The 10399-nt window shown below is 30.2% G+C and overlaps 1 protein-coding gene across 1 annotated transcript in view; it reads right to left on the reverse strand.

Annotated features, from left to right (window-relative positions):
* The window catches only part of LOC105623862, a 129075-nt gene that overhangs the window by 115981 nt on the left and 2695 nt on the right, over positions 1–10399 (reverse strand). The window lies entirely within an intron of this gene.

Below are 10399 nucleotides of genomic sequence, written 5' to 3' on the forward strand. Positions count from 1 at the left end.
AGTAGTAGAGAAGAGAAGTAGAAGNGAAGAGAGAGAGAGAAAGAGAGAGAGAGAAAATGAATCTAGACCAAAGAATGACTTCGATGAAAAAAAACATGCACAATAAATTACTTTTCTAACCGTTATTTAAACGTAGCTTTATCTGCGCGGCTAAATGTCAGATGAGGAACGTCAACAGACGGGGACAGTGGAGCTTAAATATTCCAGAAGACGCGGAGGTACTGGCGTCCTTCGATCATGCACCTCGGCGCCCTACGAACTCTGTCAGCTGTCAGGCGTGTCTCACGCCAAAACGCGGTTCGCGTTACCGGTATAATACCATAGCAGTTAATGGTTCATCCATCATCGTAACAGAGGACTTTCGGCGAGTTTCGATCGATTCGTTAATTGTCTCAGGATCAAAACTAGATTCGTGTTCACAGTTTATCATTCGAGTTCTTTTTTAGATGTAAAATTCTTTATATATAATCGCGGAAAAGTCTTTTTGCTAAACATAATTTTTTCTTCTCATTTTTTCTTCACGTTTTTATAAAATAGAATAGAGTAATATTTAGTTGTGCAAAAATATTATTTCTAAAAGAATGATATCACTTACATCGACATATTCAATTTACCATAAAATATCATAAACAATTTGAAAATGAAACGGCTGTATCTTTATGATAATAATCGTAAAGGTAGAGGGTGAGATCAGTTGAATGGACAGCACCCTTTCCGCACGTATGCTATTCGTATAACGCGCGTACATCGTTTCGCAACAATCCAATGTAATACAGTTTGACCTAGACGACGCTATTCTCAAGATGGTCCGGGAGAAGGTCGACGAAGATGGCCGCGTGGAGAGAGAAGAGGGGGGAGGGGGGTAAACTCACAGGAAAATACAGGTTGCAATCTCAGCCCGAGCTCCGTGGCTAACGTTAAACGGATGTGTTATTATGGCTTCGGCATGCACGCTGGGCAAGATAACTGCATATTGCAGCTTAACCTCTTCTAGGAAAATCATTCGAGTCACGATGCACCCGTCTTCTCGAGAATGCCTCCCGCGATGGAAATATATCGCATCTTCCAAATAATAATGTTTTATCTTAATTTCTAGGAATTTCTAGAGTTGGCGATTTCATTGTCTCCGGTTTTGTTGATACGAATTTTTAGTGCCTTAGTGCCTCGTACTGTTCAAAACAATGTCGAATTTAATATAAATTGCATGTCCCAAATGATTCACTCAAATTTTTGGGATAATTTAACATAAGATAAGTATATTAAAAGATTACACATATTATATAAAAGAATAAATACAAAGGGTTATATAGTTTGTAAACAAACCGTGAAAGCATATTTTTTTTCAGTAAAATTAACCTTTGATATGTTAAATTAACTCTTTTTTTTTTCATTCATCTTAGAATTAACATTTTAAAATCCTTTATTTTTATGTTTTTTGTTCACTTACTTATAAATTATATCATTTTGACATTAAGAAATATTGAATATTAATTTAACATAAAATTTTTAAATAACGTAATTTTAATAACATAATTACATTATGTTAAATTAACATTCGAACATGTTAAAAAATTCAACATAAAAATTTAACAAGAACTTGAGCGAATCATTTCCAACACAAATACATAATATTTTTACTATGTGGCTAACTTAAATTTTTTGTTGCGTTACAATTTATTATAGTATAACACATGAAGAACAAATGAAAGAAAAAAACTTCATGTATGCAAATTTAATATTTCGGAAAATTAGCAGATAATGTAGATGTAAATTGTCGCAGATGCTTCATTTAAAAGATAAAATTATGAAACTTTAAAATATATCAGCGATTTTAAATTAAAAACGAATACATTCTAGTGCATATTGGTGCATATTAATTGTACGGATTTAATCTCAATAGAGTAAAACATCTCGAATAATAAAATGTTCAACGTATTTTATTAAATATAATTTTATTATATGTACAATAAAATGAGGATTTTACATTTAATCCATTTATATTTCATAGTTAAAAAATTTATATTAAATTTAACACATTTTACTTATTCTAAACGATAAATATTCTAAACCATAAATTTTTGTGTTAATTTAACATAAGATTATATGTTAGAAAGTAATAAAAATATTATGTGAAAAAATTAACAAAACATAATACTGATATAATTAGTAAGGAAATTTGTAAGGAAGTACATATCTATATTTCTTTTTAATTAATATTTGACATGTTAAATTATATTAAATAAAATAATAAATTTAAACACGTATCTCCTATTCATTTATCTTAGAATTTACATTTTAAAATACATTGTTTTTTATGTTATTTTATCAATTATTTATAAATTGTTATTTTACAAAAATACAAATATCGATTTAAAGAGTTTAAAAATCAAATTTAAAGATCATATACATTTATGTTAAATTGAATCGAATATATTACAAAATTTTTAACACAAAATTAAAAAAAACACTTGAATAGAAATGGGTTTTAACACAAATACAAAATATTCTTTATATTTATATTTATATTAAACATACATCTTTACGTCAATTTGTATATAATAGCTTTAATGTGCATGTAAGTGGGCACTGCTGCATCTAATCGAATACATTACATTTGTGATACTTGATACATAATTATGATAAATAAAAGTTTCTATCCACACAAGTTAAGACAAGAAATTCTCGATCTCTTCATGATCTAATATGGACAAACAATTTCCTAAAGAGGTTATAAGTTAACACAATATAGTGATAATTTTACGACAATATCTCTCTCATTTTGTGTCAAGTTCGCGAATTGATCTCATCGGTAAATCCTTCCAGTTGTATCGAGCTGCGTCCCGCGGGGCGCGTCGATCCTCGTAGAAGTCGGCAAGGGTCCGCGAATCATTAATCGATACGGCGCGAATAAGGAGCGCCCTGCGGGTTATATCCGGGACGCGCGCGTGATATCTCTATCCGCGTTGCAGCCGCCGTATGTCTTGAAGTCCGTGACAGGCAGGCAAGCAGGAAGGCAGGCAGGCAGACAGCCATCGCCATTGGGAAGAGCCGCCGCTGCTGCGATGGGTAGTCAAGAGGTACAGAGGGAAGTCGAGGGAAATCCCGAGAGACCGCGTACCCAAGGTAGCTCTGACGCGGACTCAGACTCCCGAGGGATCTGAACATCCGCCGGCGACGGCGCCGTCGAGCCCCCTCCGGCGCCGACAGCGAAGCACCTGCCTCCTGAAGGACTCGAGAATATTGCGGAGGACCTTTGGTACCTGTCACGCCGATTCTGCGCGCGTTTGTCAGCTTGGCTTCAAAATAATGTAATTTTCGAAGTTTCGAGGGAAATAAAGAGAGAATGTCGTGATCATCAACCTACACACACACATACCATGATATCTCGCATAATAATAAAAATAATTTCATTTCTCCTTGTAATAATTTCCTTGTATTAATTTCCAAACGTTGAATATAATGAATCTTTGAATATAAATTATTTTCAGCTTATTCGCAAGCGAATCTTGATTGTTTATTGAGGAAATGTAGTTTGAAACGAACAGATTCTCTGCAGGAGAATCAAAAGAGACTCTCTTAAATCGACATTGCCGTTGTGCGACGTGTATCGCAACAAAAGCGGTGCCAAGTTTGCGGACTTGTCAACGAGTAGCCGCTTCTCAAAGGAATACCGCGTCGCGTCGTCACGGGAATGCGTCCTCAAGTTTCGTAACGTGCATTCCCCTTCCTTCAAGGTACGCAGTCTTCCGCATACTACTCGCTATTAAGAAGCATGCACACGCGGCAATCGTTTTGAAGTTCATCAACTTCATCTCTCTTGTCTTCTAATTCTGTACGAACAATCTAACCTTGTCGCGATTATTGCAATTTGTATATGCAACATTATTCGTGCAACATTACTTCTTCCTTCTTTCCTTCTTCCAAATCTTCACATATTTTTAACTTTTCTTAATTTCCACCGGAAATTAAGATATTTAAAACGCATCATCGATATTTTGATCATAAAGGAGTCTCTGTAAAGTCGAACTTTAATTTCATTTTAAACTAATACGAATGTTCTAAAAATGATCGAAATCGGATGATTTCAGTTTAAACAGACGTATTTAACATCTATTTATCCCATATGTAATTCGTCCAATTTTCACTTAACATTCTTATGATCTTCATATTTTTGCTTAATACACTTCAGTTTATTTTATTTGAAAATATTTCTTAAATGTCTTTTGCAACATCTTGCTTTTCAAATAATTATTATTATGTTTCTATTGATAAATGCATTAGGTTTTACTTACGCTGATAACACTACTGGAGTTCTTGAAACATTTCAAAGCGAACGTAGCATATGTATTGATGAATTGGTTTCAAAACAACATTGAGCATCGGTCTGATATCACTATGAGCATCATTATTCGTGACTTACACGCGTGTTTTGTTTATTTCTAGTAATTAGATACTTTCCAGGGATGAACACAGCGTGTTCGGATTGTTGAGTGTTCCCTGGATATCATCCTTGTTTGATAACCAACAAGAATGGAGGGATATCTCAGGTGACACTCAGGTAGAAATCTGAATCCAGCACAGAATATTAGTAGTAAAAATTATTAGATTAATTATTACAGGACAAACAGATCAAATACGTCCGTTTAACCTAAAATCATCTGATTTTAGTAATTTTTACAATAATAAAACATTTTTGAAAGTTTAAAATAAAATTGAAATTGGATCGAAAATTGATAATCTTATGGAAAGTCTTCCTCTTTATAAATAAATTTAAAGCTTGTAAAAAAATAAATAAAATACAATCCAAATTCTATGAAAAATCTTGTTGTTGAAACTTTGAGTATATTATAATTTTTTCAGATTTTTATATAATCCAAAATAAGAAAATTGGTATGTAATGCAATTTTCGGTCGATTTTCAGCTTGGTTTCCTATCCTCACTAAATCATACGCAGTCTAAATGCCGATTGGCATGTAGACCACTATGAACTGATCCAGAACAATAAAAGTTTGCATTGTTTCTCGAATATTCTATTACTGATGGAAGAGTTGAAATTCGTGTTATCAATAAAGAGGATTCATTAATTAAATAGCAGATATGCAAAAGCAATTATAAACAAAAAAAAATGAAAAAAAATCAAATATTGCAACTCTCGGATTTTAACTCCTTAATTATGAATGGAACGTTTAAAGTAGGGAAAACGGTTATGAATAGCACAAACTCTAGAAAATCAAGGGAAGTGGATCTAATTGTAAATAAAGTTAAGTCACCTCTACTGTTATAAAAAGAAATGCGCAAAAGAAATTAAATCCCTAAATTCTTACTGTTGCAAATGCAATTATATTATATCCATTAGTAATCCATCCTTAACGATAATAAAAACTCTTTAAACAAACTTCCAAATAAATCAAATTTTAACAATGAAGGAGCATAAAAGTCAACGCAGGGTGACAGTGCAATAAATATATTAATTTATTTTACATATATCTTGATAAACGTTTCGACCATATATCTGATCATCCTCAGTATCGCATATCAAACATATTAATCGCTACTTACAAAATTGTCGTCTACAAAATATTTATAACATAATATTTTTATTTATAACATATATATATTTATAACATAAATAAAATTTTATTTATGACATAAATAAAAATATTTATGTTATTATAAAAATATCTATTGCGATACTGAAGATATATGGGATATACTAATAATAATAAAACTTTGTTTCAAAATTAAATCAAAATCCTTTTTTTTTCTCCAGCTACAAAACCAACCAAGTGCATCCTAGAATAATAAAATAAAAGCTGTTTTAATAAATAGAAATTGTATAATATTTCTCATGTCATTATTATATTATACATGTTTTATAAACAATGAATTTTTCTTAATTTTTCAGGAAAATGATCTTATTGATATATAGTCTAAATAAAAAAAATTATACAAGTTTTTCTGTTCTCGTAAAAAAAGAGATTTCAAGAAGAGGTAATGACTTTTGCCAATGCACTACTCCATTTAACACGTATGTGTTAAACTTAGATATGTATTATTTTTTTCTAAAGTATAACTTTACAAACTATTACAAAATACAATTTCGAAACTAGAGTGATAAGGAAGTTGCACGAAATATGCGAAAATTTCTTTTGGAATAATTGTGAATGAAGATAAGATTTAATATACGTAACATTTTTGACGAAAATATTATTTATCGAGGTAATGAGAAACAAGAAACGATTATAATTGGAAGTCGCGTGATGCAGAAGCCAAGCGCTTGTCGTAGACAATAATTTAACGAGAGGCCGATAACTTAATCCGAGTTAGCGGACGCGTTATAATGATTATGACCGCCGGTGAGGACTTAGTGCTGTCACTGCAAAAACTAATAGCAGCTTAAGTTTTAGAGGAGCTACGATTAAATGGCTTAAAATGCTAAGCCGGAAATTTACATTGTACTAGTAGCGCGACTGCCTCCTGTCTGTTTTGATAGTCCACTACTGTAACCAAAGAAAATAAAGATAAAGCAAATATTAGATATTATTGGATATGTTAGATATTATATAACATCAGTAGCAATGTATCGTATTTATTATTACTTATCCTAAATATATCAGTATAAAACAGTTATCACTAATTATAATGTTATCAATTAATTATAACGAAAAGAAGGCGGTTATAAAATAACTGAAATTGGAATATCATATATGATATCTTGTACAATTTGCATTGTATTCTGAGGGCGATCGTGCAAGTTACTTCACAATCTGCTTAGACATTATAACATGGCCTCATGATAATTAGTGTTTATTACATAAAAATTGCTGTAAAAACTGCATTTACAAATAGTAAGCAGTTTTACAAATATATATTATTTTTGTAATGATTGACTAATTGAGTAGTATGTTGGTGTTAATTTTGTAACTTCTAGCTTGGAGACATTGAATATGACTTTCAAATGATGATAATTAAATTAAATTTTCTAATAAAACGTGTGCATGTCCGTGTAAAGTTACATTACACATACATATATTAATTGGTAATTCCATATCTTCCTTCTTATGTCGTAACCTTTTTTCCGTTTTTGGTTTTTCGTAAAAATTACGTGTAAAAAATACTATACGCATAAAAAACTTGTACCTATAGCTATTTTAATAAAACAAAATGGTATTCCCCATCTCCTTCCTTCTATTATCATAATTAGCTTTTCAATATCGGTATGATATATTCAATTTTTCTTTACAAAATAAATTTTTTTTCGATATTTCTATATTATATGTTACTTTATTGCTTACTTTATTGCTTTTTTTATTAATGAGCCGATTTATTAATAAAAATACTGTTTTATTACTTAATGTATAGCGATTGAGAAAAAATGTTGTTTAAATATTTTTATGAAAGTTATAATCAAATTTGGATTAAGTATTATGTTATAGCCATGATTAAAAGGATATAGTGTAGCATTGAAGTATTATTAGTTATTACATTAACTACTCCTCTAAAGTAATCTTTAAAAAAAACTATTTTATTTATAAGCAATCTGATTCGAACGGATTTAATATATAATTTTCACTTTAATTATGTCCTCAATGCATTTTATACATGTCCTCAATGCAATCAATTGCATTTTAGTTCTAATATTTAACGTAGGAAAAAGGAGGAAAACAATGATCATCGATAAGCAAGCGCCGCTCGAGGTTCGGATCGTTAATCATTTCTGCGCATGTAAATTAATTCCGGGACGATAATTATGCATTTATGCGAGTACGCACAAATTACAATCACGTTCCTGAGGCATAATGCACATGATTCAGGTCATTGCGTCCTACTCACCAATTATAATGCGCTTATATATCGAGTATATTTAGGCGTTCCTTCATACTTGTTATTAGAAATGCATATGCACATGGACAACCGGATTTACATATAATATATAATATATGCTCTAATGCACTGTGGAGATTGATTAATTAAGATTTCTCTAACAATATCGGTACAGTTATATTTTCAGTTTCAATATATAGTATTCGTGTCCACAAGTGAATCGACAAAAAAATTTTACTTCATAAACATATATTTGAGTAATTTTCTATTTTTTTCTATGCGATGCATTTTCCTTCTCATCAAGTTAACAATAATAAATGATAAAAAAAATTAATAATTTTAATATGTATTCAATGCAATACTCAGCATTGGTAAAAATCTTAAGAAAAAAATTTTACTGAATCTTGATAATAGAAAAATTTAACCGATTCATCTATCCGTTTTATTTACGATTTTTTGAAAAATAAATTTGAAATGCAAGTAGAAATAATCTCAGGCAAGCCAATATATTCCCATTAACACAATTATCCTCCGTTCAACTGCTACCTATCGGTTGTCCACGTTATGACGAGGGCATTGGAATCCATTAATATGGCTTCGGTCGCGCGCAGGTTCATTATCGTGCATTAATTAGCAACACCCTATATCACTAGCAATACTATCGGTTCGGCTTGCTATTTCGTGGTTAACCACTGGCTCGTGACGTCCTGATGGCAGTCGGTTTGATGCAATAAAAGACGATTTATATACCACAATAAACAAGCAAACATGTACAATGTTTGTCGGATATTTTTATTACCAATTTATGTCGTACATGCTGTCACTACTGGATATTTATTCATAAATTTAACAACTTTGCCAGTACTAGATTCAGGAGAACGTAGTTGATATGAAGAATTAAAGTCCTTATTGCTGAGATATTTAAAATTAAAAGTTAAAAAAATGATGATACGTCATGTCATATATATAAGATGTTTGATAAATAACGATAAAACTCTTGCATAAAGATACAGCGGACTAAATTGAATCAAAAATCCTCTACCATTTTACAATTTTTGCAGTTAATAAGATATTAAATACTAAAAATCGCTGAATATTCTTCAATAATTTTTTACTCAAGTGCTAAACTTTACAGAAAAACAGCAAGTGTAATCAAAAATTGTTTATTTTCTTCTCTAGAGTTCTGAGAATTGTTTCAGATTTTTTCAGTGCATTTTCTCATGTTAGCCAATAAATAAATGCAATAAAGAAAAAGTTGATAAAAAATTCTGAAAAAATTCTTAGAGCTCTATGAGAAGAAAATAAACAATTTTTATCTCTTGCTGTTTCTCTAAAATGTAAAATAGTACTTGAGTAAAGAATTATTGAAAACCAATGTAGTCGGCAATTTTTAATAATTAATAATTTATTAATTATTGCGAAAATTGCAAAATGACAGGAATTTTTGATCACTCAGTTTTTCAAAAAGCTTTATTTGTAGAAAATAAATATCAATTGACAGTTATTATCAGTAAATTCATTCTGTCCTGGTATAAGCAAAAGAGCTTCGCGGAAATAATTGTTTATGACTTTAAAAGTAAATTTCTGTATAAATATTTTTTACGAGACTTTTTGTGCGTCCAAATAATACAATTTTTCATTTTTATTTTATTAAAATAATACTTACTTTATTAAAATAATATATAATATTTTAATTATATCTTTTAGGTAAAGTAATTTTAAGAAATATAATCTATTTTATTCTTTGTTGATAAATTATTAACTAATATTTACTTTCTAAAAATGTTTTTTTTTTAAAAGCTGTCTGCTATATGTACGAATATTTTTTGCACTTTTTGAATGTATAATTTTGATGCATATTAAAAAATCTTTTTGTTTAATTTAATTTAAGAAATGTTATTTTTTTTAGTAAATGATTATAGCAGATGTAAAAATCAATTAACGCTAAAAATAAAAATTAGTAGACATTATTGTTTCATCCTATCCAAATCATGTGAAACACTCTTTATTCATCAATCAGCCAATATTTTGACAGTCGAGTGTTTACCTTACCTTTTACGTTCACTATTGGAATCCGGATGTGTGCTACCGAGTAGCAACCGGCTCGAAACGATCAATGTGAAAACTTTCGTTTCCGCTCAATCGTCAATTCTGCCAACAAACGAGAAATGATACGAGTGCCACGGTGCGGTCGCAATTTCGATGAAAAAGAGCCGCGCTGTACCATATACGTAATAATACTATTACACTACATATAGCTATTGCTAGCCTATGAGCTCTTTGTGGTTATAAATTGCATTTTTTTAAGCGTTTACAGTATTAGAATTGAATACAGTATTAGAATTTTGAATTGAGAATCTATAATTTCTAAAATCTACTTTAAATATAAAATTATATTTAAAACGGATCTTACGTACTCTACTTTTCCTATTTATATAAATGGAACAATTTCTTGCATGAACAATAAAGATCTGAAGAAAGTATATATATATATATATATATATATATATATATATATATATATAAGTAAGTAAGTTAAAGTAAAACTAAATAAAGAAGTAAGTAACGTAACGTA

The sequence above is a fragment of the Atta cephalotes genome, assembly GCF_000143395.1.
Source record: "Atta cephalotes unplaced genomic scaffold scaffold00066, whole genome shotgun sequence".
NCBI lineage: Eukaryota > Metazoa > Arthropoda > Insecta > Hymenoptera > Formicidae > Atta > Atta cephalotes.